Raw genomic sequence first — 14390 nt, 5'->3', positions numbered from 1 at the left:
CCCTAGCTTATGTACCAACCACAGATGTTGCAGAACATTACAATCTTTTATTAGAAAGTCCATTCTACAAACAAAATGAAGTAAAGTTATCTCCCCTATTAGATTATTTTGAGGATACCTGGGTGGGGAGACTACACAGATCAGGCCATAGACGTCAGCCCAAGTTCCAAATACCTTGGTGGAATGTATATGTAAGTACACTCAACCAACAAGCCAAAACTAACAACGCCGTCGAGGGCTGGCATAATGCATTCCTAACTTCTACTGGGAGAACAACTCCAACACTACAAAAACTACTAATTGCCATACAAAAGGAACAACGTTTCCAAGAATTAAGAATGCAACAATCTGTCCTACAATTAAAACCAAAACAATCTAGACAAACTACTCAAATGTATAATTACCTACAACAACAGGTACAGCTATACCCTTCCACAAGAGGACTTGAGTACTTAAATATAATAGCTCAAACTCTCTTCTAAACCCTTTCCTAAATATTAACCCACAATTCTACTAAAACAACTATCACAACATAAATAAACCACTTTATTATATCACATATTTAATTATGTGGTCTAAAATATATAAATAATTTATATCTACATATATTTAGACAACATAATTAAACAAACCAAGTACACAACAACAATATTAAATATATAAGATTTGCCCACCCACAATTAAAATATTTAAATGAACTTACCTGTGTAGTTGCTCCAATGTGATAATAACATTCCTTCCAAATAAATCCAGGTAGTTCAAAATCCATAGGTATCAAAAAGAAATCCAAATAAAATGGAAAAATACAACTGTTTATCGAAAAAAACGTCTACGCAAAAAAACGACTATCCATTAACCATAAAAATCCCGAAAAAATATTAAAAAGGTAAATAACCGCTCCTGGAAACCCGAACAATAAAGGAAGTGTAAAATAAAGATTAGTAAACACAACTAATACACACTTCCTTTAAAAAAAATAAGGTGTTTGAAACCGACGAAAATATCTTCTCCGTAAAACCTACAAAAGAGAAACAAACATTCCCACCCACATACAAACACACATAAGGCACCTAAAAACATCACTACAACCATTATTCAAACACTATAAAACTTTAACACACCGAAATAACAAAACACTAACAAAGCCACAAACACGGAACACAACGTAAATTATAAAACCGTATACAAACTATTACTAACACCCTAACTTCTAAAACATCAATCCATACACACTTATTACAACATTACTACTTCCACAAAACACTTAAAACTATTTAATAATAAAGAAAATAACTCTTACCTTCTCAAACGCGAAACAGCTCCCGACCGCGACCTCGATTCGACCAAAATAACCCAAAACAACAGCGAGCGGTTACAAAATAAAAGACCCAAACAAACATAACAACTAAAAAAATACCAATAAATGCCCTAACTATTTATTTAACATTACGCATTACTTTAAAAATTAGTAAAACATTAGAATAAAATACTCAAAAAGAAGACCTATTTTTTTTATATATGTGAAAATTATTTAACGTATAAAAATAAATATAATACATAAAATATATTTATTAATATAATAATAAAACTGTATATATTACCAAAAGAAATTGATGAACATGATATAATTAATATATTGTATCTACAACATACCAAAACTAAAATTAAAAATAAATATTCTAAAATGTAAACAATTTCAATATTAATTATCTAATATAAATATTAATAATTAAAATATATTTATCATATATTTCAAAACATACAATTTCTTATAAATTCAAATAAAATCTAAAAATATTGAGAGTACACAATATAAATTTAAAAATATTAAACAGCTATAAAAATCAGAATAGTTTTTTTTTTAATTATTTTGTGTGTTCATATATTCATGTCCAAAATATACATTAAACAAATATATATCCATTATAAAAAAATTATAATAATAATACAAATGTTAAATATTAATTATTTTATTACATGTTTATTTCAATGATTTAATTATTAGAATATGCGTAATAATAAACAATATTTTCTCTCTAATTAATATACATTCCAACAACTATAAAACAAATATTATTTTCCTTTCTACTATTTTATAACAAAATTTGGAATTTGCATTCTGATATAACTTCTATCTTTTATCCAACCAAAACTAAAATCTACAGATTTTTTGTAAATTAAAACAAATTAATTTAACTGTTCCTATTCAACTCTATATTTAATTCTAATATTTGCTATTTACCAAACTTAATTAACATACTACTCCCACTACAGACTGAACTTAATTAATTTACTATTCTCACTCCAACCTATATTAAATTAGATTAGGTGCTGGACACTGAACTAAATTAATTTACTATTCCCACTCCAGTCTATATTTAATTAAGATAAGTGCTGGACACTGAACTTAATTAATTTACTATTCTCACTCCAACCTATATTAAATTAGAGTAGCTGCTGGACACTGAACTTAATTAATTTACTATTCCCACTCCAGTCTATATTAAATTAAGATAAGTGCTGGACACTGAACTTAATAAATTTACTATTCTCACTCCAACCTATATTTAATTAGAGTATGTGCTGGACACTGAACTGAATTAATTTACTATTCCCACTCCAGTCTATATTTAATTAAGATAAGTGCTGGACACTGAACTTAATTAATTTACTATTCTCACTCCAACCTATATTACATTAGAGTAGGTGCTGGACACTGAACTTAATTAATTAACTATTCCCACTCCAGTCTATATTTAATTAAGATAACTGCTGGACACTGAACTTAATTAATTTACTATTCTCACTCCAACCTATATTTAATTAGAGTATGTGCTGGACACTGAACTTAATTAATTTACTATTCCCACTCCAATCTATATTTAATTAAGATAAGTGCTGGACACTGAACTTAATTAATTTACTATTCTCACTCCAATCTATATTTAATTAGGGTACGTGCTGGACACTGAACTTAATTAATTTACTATTCCCACTCCAGTCTATATTTAATTAAAATAAGTGCAGGACACTGAACATAATTAATTAACTATTCTCACTCCAACCTATATTAAATTAGAGTAGGTGCTGGACACTTAACTTAATAAATTTACTATTCTCACTCCAACCTATATAAAATTAGAGTAGCTGCTAGACACCAAACTTAATTAATTTACTATTCCCACTCCAGTCTATATTAAATAAAGATAAGTGCTGGACACTGAACTTAATAAATTTACTATTCTCACTCCAACCTATATTTAATTAGAGTAGATGCTGGACACTGAACAGAATTAATTTACTATTCCCACTCCAGTCTATATTTAATTAAGATAAGAGCTGGACACTGAACTTAATTAATTTACTATTCTCACTCCAACCTATATTACATTAGAGTAGGTGCTGGACACTGAACTTAATTAATTAACTATTCCCACTCCAGTCTATATTTAATTAAGATAAGTGCTGGACACTGAACTTAATAAATTTACTATTCTCACTCCAACCTATATTTAACTAGAGTATGTGCTGGACACTGAACTTAATTAATTTACTATTCCCACTCCAATCTATATTTAATTAAGATAAGTGCTGGACACTGAACTTAATTAATTTACTATTCTCACTCCAATCTATATTTAATTAGGATAGGTGCTGGACACTGAACTTAATTAATTTACTATTCCCACTCCAGTCTATATTTAATTAAGATAAGTGCTGGACACTGAACATAATTAATTTACTATTCTCACTCCAACCTATATTAAATTAGAGTAGGTGCTGGACACTTAACTTAATAAATTTACTATTCCCACTCCAGTCTATATTTAATTAAGATAAGTGCTGGACACTGAACTTAATTAATTTACTATTCTCACTCCAAACTATATTACATTAGAGTAGGTGCTGGACACTGAACTTAATTAATTAACTATTCCCACTCCAGTCTATATTTAATTAAGATAAGTGCTGGACACTGAACTTTATTAATTTACTATTCTCACTCCAACCTATATTTAATTAGAGTATGTGCTGGACACTGAACTTAATTAATTTACTATTCCCACTCCAGTCTATATTTAATTAAGATAAGTGCTGGACACTGAACTTAATTAATTTACTATTCTCACTCCAACCTATATTAAATTAGAGTAGCTGCTGGACACTGAACGTAATTAATTTACTATTCCCACTCCAGTCTATATTAAATTAAGATAAGTGCTGGACACTGAACTTAATAAATTTACTATTCTCACTCCAACCTATATTTAATTAGAGTATGTGCTGGACACTGAACTGAATTAATTTACTATTCCCACTCCAGTCTATATTTAATTAAGATAAGTGCTGGACACAGAACTTAATTAATTTACTATTCTCACTCCAACCCATATTACATTAGAGTAGGTGCTGGACACTGAACTTAATTAATTAACTATTCCCACTCCAGTCTATATTTAATTAAGATAAGTGCTGGACACTGAACTTAATTAATTTACTATTCTCACTCCAACCTATATTTAATTAGAGTATGTGCTGGACACTGAACTTAATTAATTTACTATTCCCACTCCAATCTATATTTAATTAAGATAAGTGCTGGACACTGAACTTAATTAATTTACTATTCTCACTCCAATCTATATTTAATTAGGGTAGATGCTGGACACTGAACTTATTTAATATACTATTCCCACTCTAGTCTATATTTAATTAAGATAAGTGCTAGACACTGAACATAATTAATTTACTATTCTCACTCCAACCTATATTAAATTAGAGTAGGTGCTGGACACTGAACTTAATAAATTTACTATTCCCACTCCAGTCTATATTTAATTAAGATAACTGCTGGACACTGAACTTAATTAATTTACTATTCTCACTCCAACCTATATTAAATTAGTGTAGGTGCTGGACACTGAACTAAATTAATTTACTATTCCCACTCCAGTCTATATTAAATTAAGATAAGTGCTGGACACTGAACTTAATTATTTTACTATTCTCACTCCAACCTATATTTAACTATAGTATGTGCTGGACAGTGAACTGAATTAATTTACTATTCCCACTCCAGTCTATATTTAATTAAGATAAGTGCTGGACAGTGAACTTAATTAATTTACTATTCTGACTCAAATCTATATTTAATTATGGTAGGTGCAAAACACTAAACTTCATTAATTTAGTATTCCCACTAATAAATATATTTAATTACACTAGATCATGTATACTAATCTTAATTAATGTTATATTCCCACTCCAATATGTATTTAATTACAGTAATTACAATACAAATATATAAATATAAATATATTAAATAAAAATAAGTTTTAATCATTATTAAAAGATTTACATAAAACAATACCCACACTTATCCTCTACAAATCAAAATCCCCAATCTAAAATTTATCCCTAAATATTATATTATAATATATTAATTTTTAATATAAATTACTTAATATTACTAATTTCAAATAAATTGTTACAACACTCTCCACCCTTATTCCCTATAAGCCAACGTCCCAAACCCCAAAAACATTTTAAATTGTACAATCAAAATCAAAATTTATACATACTTTTTATACAATATTACCAACATTTTACACATTGTTATCAAACTCCACACCCTTATCCCCATAACACAACATCTCACTCCTAAAATTAAATATAACATTCAAAATTTAATTATAATTTTCTAAATTTTGTATACAAATTATTCATACATAAATCAAATTTTTTAAAACACTCCCCACCCTCATCCCCTATAACCCAACATCCCACTCCTAAAAGATAATATAAAAAATATATTTTTATTCAAAATTTCAAATTAAATTTATTAAATATTCCAAATTTAAAAATTTTTTTTACAACATTTCCCACCCTTATCCCCTGTAACTCAACATCCCACTCCAAAAATTTTAACTAAATTTCTAAATTACATTTAAAATTATAAATATTTTTTAAAAAACATTCAAAAATATATAAACATTTGCTAAACACTTCCCACCCTTATTCCCTATAACCCAACATACCACTCCTAAAATTAATGTTAAATTTCTAAATTAAAATTACAATTTCTACATTAATTTTTTTAAACATTCTAAAACATATAAACATTTTTAAAACACTTCCCACCCTTATCCCCTATAACCCAACATCCCGCTCCTAAAATTATTTGTAAAATTCTAAATTATATTTAAATTTTCTAAATAATTTTTTTTTAAATTAAAAAATATATAAACATTTTTAAAACACTTCCCACCCTTATCCCCTATAAACCAACATCCCGCTCCTAAAATTATTTGTAAAATTCTAAATTTAATTTACAATTTCTAAATAATTTTTTTTTTAAATTAAAAAATATATAAACATTTTTAAAACACTTCCCACCCTTATCCCCTATAAACCAACATCCCGCTCCTAAAATTATTTGTAAAATTATAAATTTAATTTACAATTTCTAAATATTTTTTTTAAATATTACAAAATATATAAACATTTTCAAAACACTTCCCACCCTTATCCCCTATAAACCAACATCCCGCTCCTAAAATTATTTGTAAAATTCTAAATTTAATTTATAATTTCTAAATATTTTTTTTAAATATTACAAAATATATAAACATTTTTAAAACACTTCCCACCCTTATACCCTATAAACCAACATCCCGCTCCTAAAATTAAATATACATTTCAAATTTTAAATAAAATTTACTAATTAAATTTTACAATATATTAAAAAAAAATTAACTTTTTTAAAACACTCCCCAACCTTATCCCCTATAACCCAACATCCCGCCCCTAAAACAATATAAATATTTCCCATATTATATACATTTTAACTATTTATACAAACAACTTCAAAATATTTACTAAACACACAATAACGATATTTTCACATGTCAATATTATTACTAACGATATTACTTACATCGACATATAATTAAAAAAAAAAAACGATATTTTTCACATCGATATTATCTATTTCGATATTTTGTACATTATGGTGCCGATTACGATCCGGTAAAAAAATAGCCCGTACGACTCGTATCCGGTCTTTTTACCGTACGAATCGTACAAGTGCCGTACAAACTGGCAATCACGATTCGCATGGTAAAAAGTCCATACGAACCGCATTCGGAATATTTCCCCACACGTCCTCGGGTCGGAAAATGTGTCCAACACGTCCTCGGACGATTTACCGTACAAATGTGAAAAGTCAAGTCCGACCGAGGAATCACGATCCAACCCTTGCGTCCGATCTCACAACCGTATGGTACAAACACCGTCCGCACCGAACTCCCATTGCAACCATGGAGACATGTCCCCGCATACGCGCCCAACACTCCCCCCAGCACCCATACGTTTGAGTCGCACTCCCCGTTAATGTACACACCCCCCCTGTATGTACACCCGTGTTCGTGTCGAACCCCCACCCGTGTATGTACACCCCAGTACGTCCGAGTCGTACCCCCACCCCTGTACGTGTCGTACCACCGTGTATGTACACCCCAGTACGTCAGAGTCGTACCCCCACCCCTGTACGTGTCGTACCACCGTGTATGTACACCCCTGTACGTTCGCGTCATACCCACACCCCTGTACGTGTCGTACCACCGTGTATGTACACCCCAGTACGTCCGAGTCGTACCCCCACCCCTGTACGTGTTGTACCACCGTGTATGTACACCCCAGTACGTCAGAGTCGTACCCCCACCCCTGTACGTGTCCTACCCCCATGCATGTACACCCCAGTACGTTTGCGTCGTACCCCCACCCCTGTACGTGTCGTACCACCGTGTATGTACACCCCAGTACGTTTGCGTCGTACCCCCACCCCTGTACGTGTCGTACCACTGTGTATGTACACCCCAGTACGTCAGAGTCGTACCCCCACCCCTGTACGTGTCGTACCACCGTGTATGTACACCCCTGTACGTTCGCGTCGTACCCACACCCCTGTACGTGTCGTACCACCGTGTATGTACACCCCAGTACGTCAGAGTCGTACCCCCACCCCTGTACGTGTCGTACCACCGTGTATGTACACCCCTGTACGTTCGCGTCGTACCCACACCCCTGTACGTGTCGTACCACCGTGTATGTACACCCCAGTACATCCAAGTCGTACCCCCACCCCTGTACGTGTCGTACCACCGTGTATGTACACCCCAGTACGTCAGAGTCGTACCCCCACCCCTGTACGTGTTGTACCACCGTGTATGTACACCCCTGTACGTTTGCGTCGTACCCACACCCCTGTACGTGTCGAACCCCCACCCGTGCATGTACACCCCAGTACGTTTGCGTCGTACCCCCACCCCTGTACGTGTCCTACCCCCGTGCATGTACACCCCAGTACATTCGCGTCGTACCCCCACCCCTGTACGTGTCGTACCACCGTGTATGTACACCCCAGTACGTCCGAGTCGTACCCCCACCCCTGTACGTGTCGTACCACCGTGTATGTACACCCCAGTACGTCCGAGTCGTACCCCCACCCCTGTACGTGTCGTACCACCGTGTATGTACACCCCAGTACGTCCGAGTCGTACCCCCACCCATGTACGTGTCGTACCACCGTGTATGTACACCCCTGTACGTTTGCGTCGTACCCACACCCCTGTACGTGTCGTACCACCGTGTATGTACACCCCAGTACGTCCGAGTCATACCCCCACCCCTGTACGTGTCGTACCACCGTGTATGTACACCCCAGTACGTCAGAGTCGTACCCCCACCCCTGTACGTGTCCTACCCCCGTGCATGTACACCCCAGTACGTTTGCGTCGTACCCCCACCCCTGTACGTGTCGTACCACCGTGTATGTACACCCCAGTACGTTTGCGTCGTACCCCCACCCCTGTACGTGTCGTACCACCGTGTATGTACACCCCAGTACGTCCGAGTCGTACCCCCACCCCTGTACGTGTCGTACCACCGTGTATGTACACCCCTGTACGTTCGCGTCGTACCCACACCCCTGTACGTGTCGTACCACCGTGTATGTACACCCCAGTACGTCCGAGTCGTACCCCCACCCCTGTACGTGTCGTACCACCGTGTATGTACACCCCAGTACGTCAGAGTCGGACCCCCACCCCTGTACGTGTCGTACCACCGTGTATGTACACCCCTGTACGTTTGCGTCGTACCCACACCCCTGTACGTGTCGTACCACCGTGTATGTACACCCCAGTACGTCAGAGTCATACCCCCACCCCTGTACGTGTCGTACCACCGTGTATGTACTCCCCTGTACGTTTGCGTCGTACCCACACCCCTGTACGTGTCGTACCACCGTGTATGTACACCCCAGTACGTCCGAGTCGTACCCCCACCCCTGTACGTGTCGTACCACCGTGTATGTACACCCCAGTACGTCAGAGTCGTACCCCCACCCCTGTATGTGTCGTACCACCGTGTATGTACACCCCTGTACGTTTGCGTCGTACCCACACCCCTGTACGTGTCGTACCACCGTGTATGTACACCCCAGTACGTCAGAGTCATACCCCCACCCCTGTACGTGTCGTACCACCGTGTATGTACTCCCCTGTACGTTCGCGTCGTACCCACACCCCTGTACGTGTCGTACCACCGTGTATGTACACCCCAGTACGTCCGAGTCGTACCCCCACCCCTGTACGTGTCGTACCACCGTGTATGTACACCCCAGTACGTCAGAGTCGTACCCCCACCCCTGTATGTGTTGTACCACCGTGTATGTACACCCCTGTACGTTTGCGTCGTACCCACACCCCTGTACGTGTCGAACCCCCACCCGTGCATGTACACCCCAGTACGTTTGCGTCGTACCCCCACCCCTGTACGTGTCATACCCCCGTGCATGTACACCCCAGTACGTTTGCGTCGTACCCCCACCCCTGTACGTGTCGTACCACTGTGTATGTACACCCCAGTACGTCCGAGTCGTACCCCCACCCCTGTACGTGTCGTACCACCGTGTATGTACACCCCAGTACGTCCGAGTCGTACCCCCACCCCTGTACGTGTCGTACCACCGTGTATGTACACCCCTGTACGTTTGCGTCGTACCCACACCCCTGTACGTGTCGTACCACCGTGTATGTACACCCCAGTACGTCCGAGTCATACCCCCACCCCTGTACGTGTCGTACCACCGTGTATGTACACCCCAGTACGTCAGTCGTACCCCCACCCCTGTACGTGTCCTACCCCGTGCATGTACATCCCAGTACGTTTGCGTCGTACCCCCACCCCTGTACGTGTCGTACCACCGTGTATGTACACCCTAGTACGTTTGCGTCGTACCCCCACCCCTGTACGTGTCGTACCACCGTGTATGTACACCCCAGTACGTCCGAGTCATACCCCCACCCCTGTACGTGTCCTACCCCCGTGCATGTACACCCCAGTACGTTTGCATCGTACCCCCACCCCTGTACGTGTCGTACCACCGTGTATGTACACCCCAGTACGTTTGCGTCGTACCCCCACCCCTGTACGTGTCGTACCACCGTGTATGTACACCCCAGTACGTCCGAGTCGTACCCCCACCCCTGTACGTGTCGTACCACCGTGTATGTACACCCCTGTACGTTCGCGTCGTACCCACACCCCTGTACGTGTCGTACCACCGTGTATGTACACCCCAGTACGTCCGAGTCGTACCCCCACCCCTGTACGTGTCGTACCACCGTGTATGTACACCCCAGTACGTCAGAGTCGGACCCCCACCCCTGTACGTGTCGTACCACCGTGTATGTACACCCCTGTACGTTTGCGTCGTACCCACACCCCTGTACGTGTCGTACCACCGTGTATGTACACCCCAGTACGTCCGAGTCGTACCCCCACCCCTGTACGTGTCGTACCACCGTGTATGTACACCCCAGTACGTCAGAGTCGTACCCCCACCCCTGTACATGTCCTACCCCCGTGCATGTACACCCCAGTACGTTTGCGTCGTACCCCCACCCCTGTACGTGTCGTACCACCGTGTATGTACACCCCAGTACGTTTGCGTCGTACCCCCACCCCTGTACGTGTCGTACCACCGTGTATGTACACCCCAGTACGTCCGAGTCGTACCCCCACCCCTGTACGTGTCGTACCACCGTGTATGTACACCCCTGTACGTTCGTGTCGTTCCCACACCCCTGTACGTGTCGTACCACCGTGTATGTACACCCCAGTACGTCCGAGTCGTACCCCCACCCCTGTACGTGTCGTACCACCGTGTATGTACACCCCAGTACATCAGAGCCGTACCCCCACCCCTGTACATGTCGTACTACCGTGTATGTACACCCCTGTACGTTCGCGTCGTACCCACACCCCTGTACATGTCGAACCCCCACCCGTGCATGTACACCCCAGTACGTTCGCGTCGTACCCCCACCCCTGTACGTGTCCTACCCCCGTGCATGTACACCCCAGTACGTTCGCGTCGTACCCCCACCCCTGTACGTGTCGTACCACCGTGTATGTACACCCCAGTACGTCCGAGTCATACCCCCACCCCTGTACGTGTCGTACCACCGTGTATGTACACCCCAGTACGTCCGAGTCGTACCCCCACCCCTGTACGTGTCGTACCACCGTGTATGTACACCCCTGTACGTTCGTGTCGTACCCACACCCTGTACATGTCGTACCACCGTGTATGTACACCCCAGTACGTCCGAGTCGTACCCCCACCCCTGTACGTGTCGTACCACCGTGTATGTACACCCCAGTACGTCAGTCGTACCCCCACCCCTGTACGTGTCCTACCCCGTGCATGTACATCCCAGTACGTTTGCGTCGTACCCCCACCCCTGTACGTGTCGTACCACCGTGTATGTACACCCTAGTACGTTTGCGTCGTACCCCCACCCCTGTACGTGTCGTACCACCGTGTATGTACACCCCAGTACGTCCGAGTCATACCCCCACCCCTGTACGTGTCGTACCACCGTGTATGTACACCCCAGTACGTCAGAGTCGTACCCCCACCCCTGTACGTGTCGTACCACCGTGTATGTACACCCCTGTACGTTCGCGTCATACCCACACCCCTGTACGTGTCGTACCACCGTGTATGTACACCCCAGTACGTCCGAGTCGTACCCCCACCCCTGTACGTGTCGTACCACCGTGTATGTATACCCCAGTACGTCAGAGTCGTACCCCCACCCCTGTACGTGTCGTACCACCGTGTATGTACACCCCTGTACGTTTGCGTCGTACCCACACCCCTGTACATGTCTAACCCCCACCCGTGCATGTACACCCCAGTACGTTCGCGTCGTACCCCCACCCCTGTACGTGTCCTACCCCCGTGCATGTACACCCCAGTACGTTCGCGTCGTACCCCCACCCCTGTACGTGTCGTACCACCGTGTATGTACACCCCAGTACGTCCGAGTCGTACCCCCACCCCTGTACGTGTCGTACCACCGTGTATGTACACACCAGTACGTCCGAGTCGTACCCCCACCCCTGTACGTGTCGTACCACCGTGTATGTACACCCCTGTACGTTCGCGTCGTACCCACACCCCTGTACGTGTCGAACCCCCACCCGTGCATGTACACCCCAGTACGTTCGCGTCGTACCCCCACCCCTGTACGTGTCCTACCCCCGTGCATGTACACCCCAGTACGTCAGAGTCGCACCCCCACCACAACCTCCTAAGTACGGAGCACACCCCAGGCCCCAACATCACAACCGCATGTACGAGTCGTACCAAGCCACACACAAGGACCGCACCGTACAACCAAATGGCCCATATACACACCGTACACACGCTCAAAACGCACGTACACAACCAGGACAAAACAAAACAACACAAGAATACACTATTCGAATGGCACAAAGCCACTAAACATGGCCAACAAACACTAAAAAACACACCTTCACTGACCTGCAACTGCCAAAAACAAACAGAGGCCCAAAACACCACCACTCCTTATAACACACCCACCCAAACTTCAAACACAGCCACACCCACCAATGGACCAATAAAAAGGGCCCACACACACAAACCATGAGCCTTTGCAACAGACTCACTGCTGCCAGACACCACAGCACCATACTACAAGCTTCACCACACCTTACACTTGCACACCTTCACACAACCACCTTCACAAACACCCCCTCATCACATTCACACACACACACACCTGCACAACCACACCCACACACCCACAACCATCCACACACACCCCCCAACATCCACACCCCTCACCATGCCCACAACCAAGAATCCAAAGTTCAGTAACCGAGAGTTGGAGGTTCTTGTCGATGAAATCCTCAGAGTCGAGCCACAGCTCTTTGGAACATTGGTCAGACACACCAGCATGGCAGCAAAAACAGTCATGTGGCAGACCATCATCGATGCTGTGAATGCTGTTGGGGACACCAGAAGGACCAGGCAGGAATGCCAAGCCAGGTGGTACGATCTGCGGAGGAGGGTCCGAGCCAAGATGCTGGAGGAACACAACCAGGCCAACGCCACTGGAGGAGGGCCCTCCCGCAGACCCGTACACTACCAGCCCTGGGAGGAGAGGGTGATGGCCATACAGCCGGTGGAGGCAGTCGAAGGATTAGGAGGACTCCGAGACCCGGGTGAGTACACAAACAACGCACCTCACATGGGGGGAACGTCATCCACAACCAAAATCACTAACAGGCACGCAACCACCCCAACCTATCGCATGACGCAACCACACTCCATGAACACGCACATGCCACTGCCGCCACCATGCCCCATGCACCCAGCTGGACAATGTCAAGTCACAGGCCACAGAAGACACCAACACATGACACGGTAACCCGGATGGCGGGAGGGTGGGCCCCAAAAATCACATAGTGCAACTCAGAAGCAGACAACAATGCCCTCTGCCCATATGGCCCAGGTCACAGCCAGACAAACAGTGTGTCCCCACACAGGAAAGACTCGCCAGCAAATGGCGGACGCCTTGCATCAACACATGGGGGTGAAGGCACTGTTTTGCACATGACAGCAGCTAATGAACAGCCAACACTGTGAAAGAGTGGCAGCACACACAACCACAGCAGCAGCGCACACACAGACACTACACCCAATGGGTGCCTGGAGATCAGAAACAAACTCACATCAACAAGCCAAGGGCCATTCAAAGGACTGGAAAAAGTGTGTGTCTAGGAAGCTGGGCTGAGGTGACAGAGGGTGACACACAGAGGGAGGGAGAGGGGGACAGAGAGGGAGGGAGAGGGGGACAGAGAGGGAGGGAGAGGTGGACAGAGAGGGAGGGAGACACAGGAAGACGGACAGAGGGAGGAGGCTGACACACAGAGGGAGGGAGAGGGGGACAGAGAGGGAGGGAGACACAGGAAGACGGACAGAGGGAGGAGGTTGACACACAGAGGGAGGG

This window comes from Triturus cristatus, chromosome 2_2 (genome assembly GCF_964204655.1).
Source record: "Triturus cristatus chromosome 2_2, aTriCri1.1, whole genome shotgun sequence".
Lineage (NCBI taxonomy): Eukaryota > Metazoa > Chordata > Amphibia > Caudata > Salamandridae > Triturus > Triturus cristatus.
Note: the sequence above shows the minus strand (reverse complement) of the source record.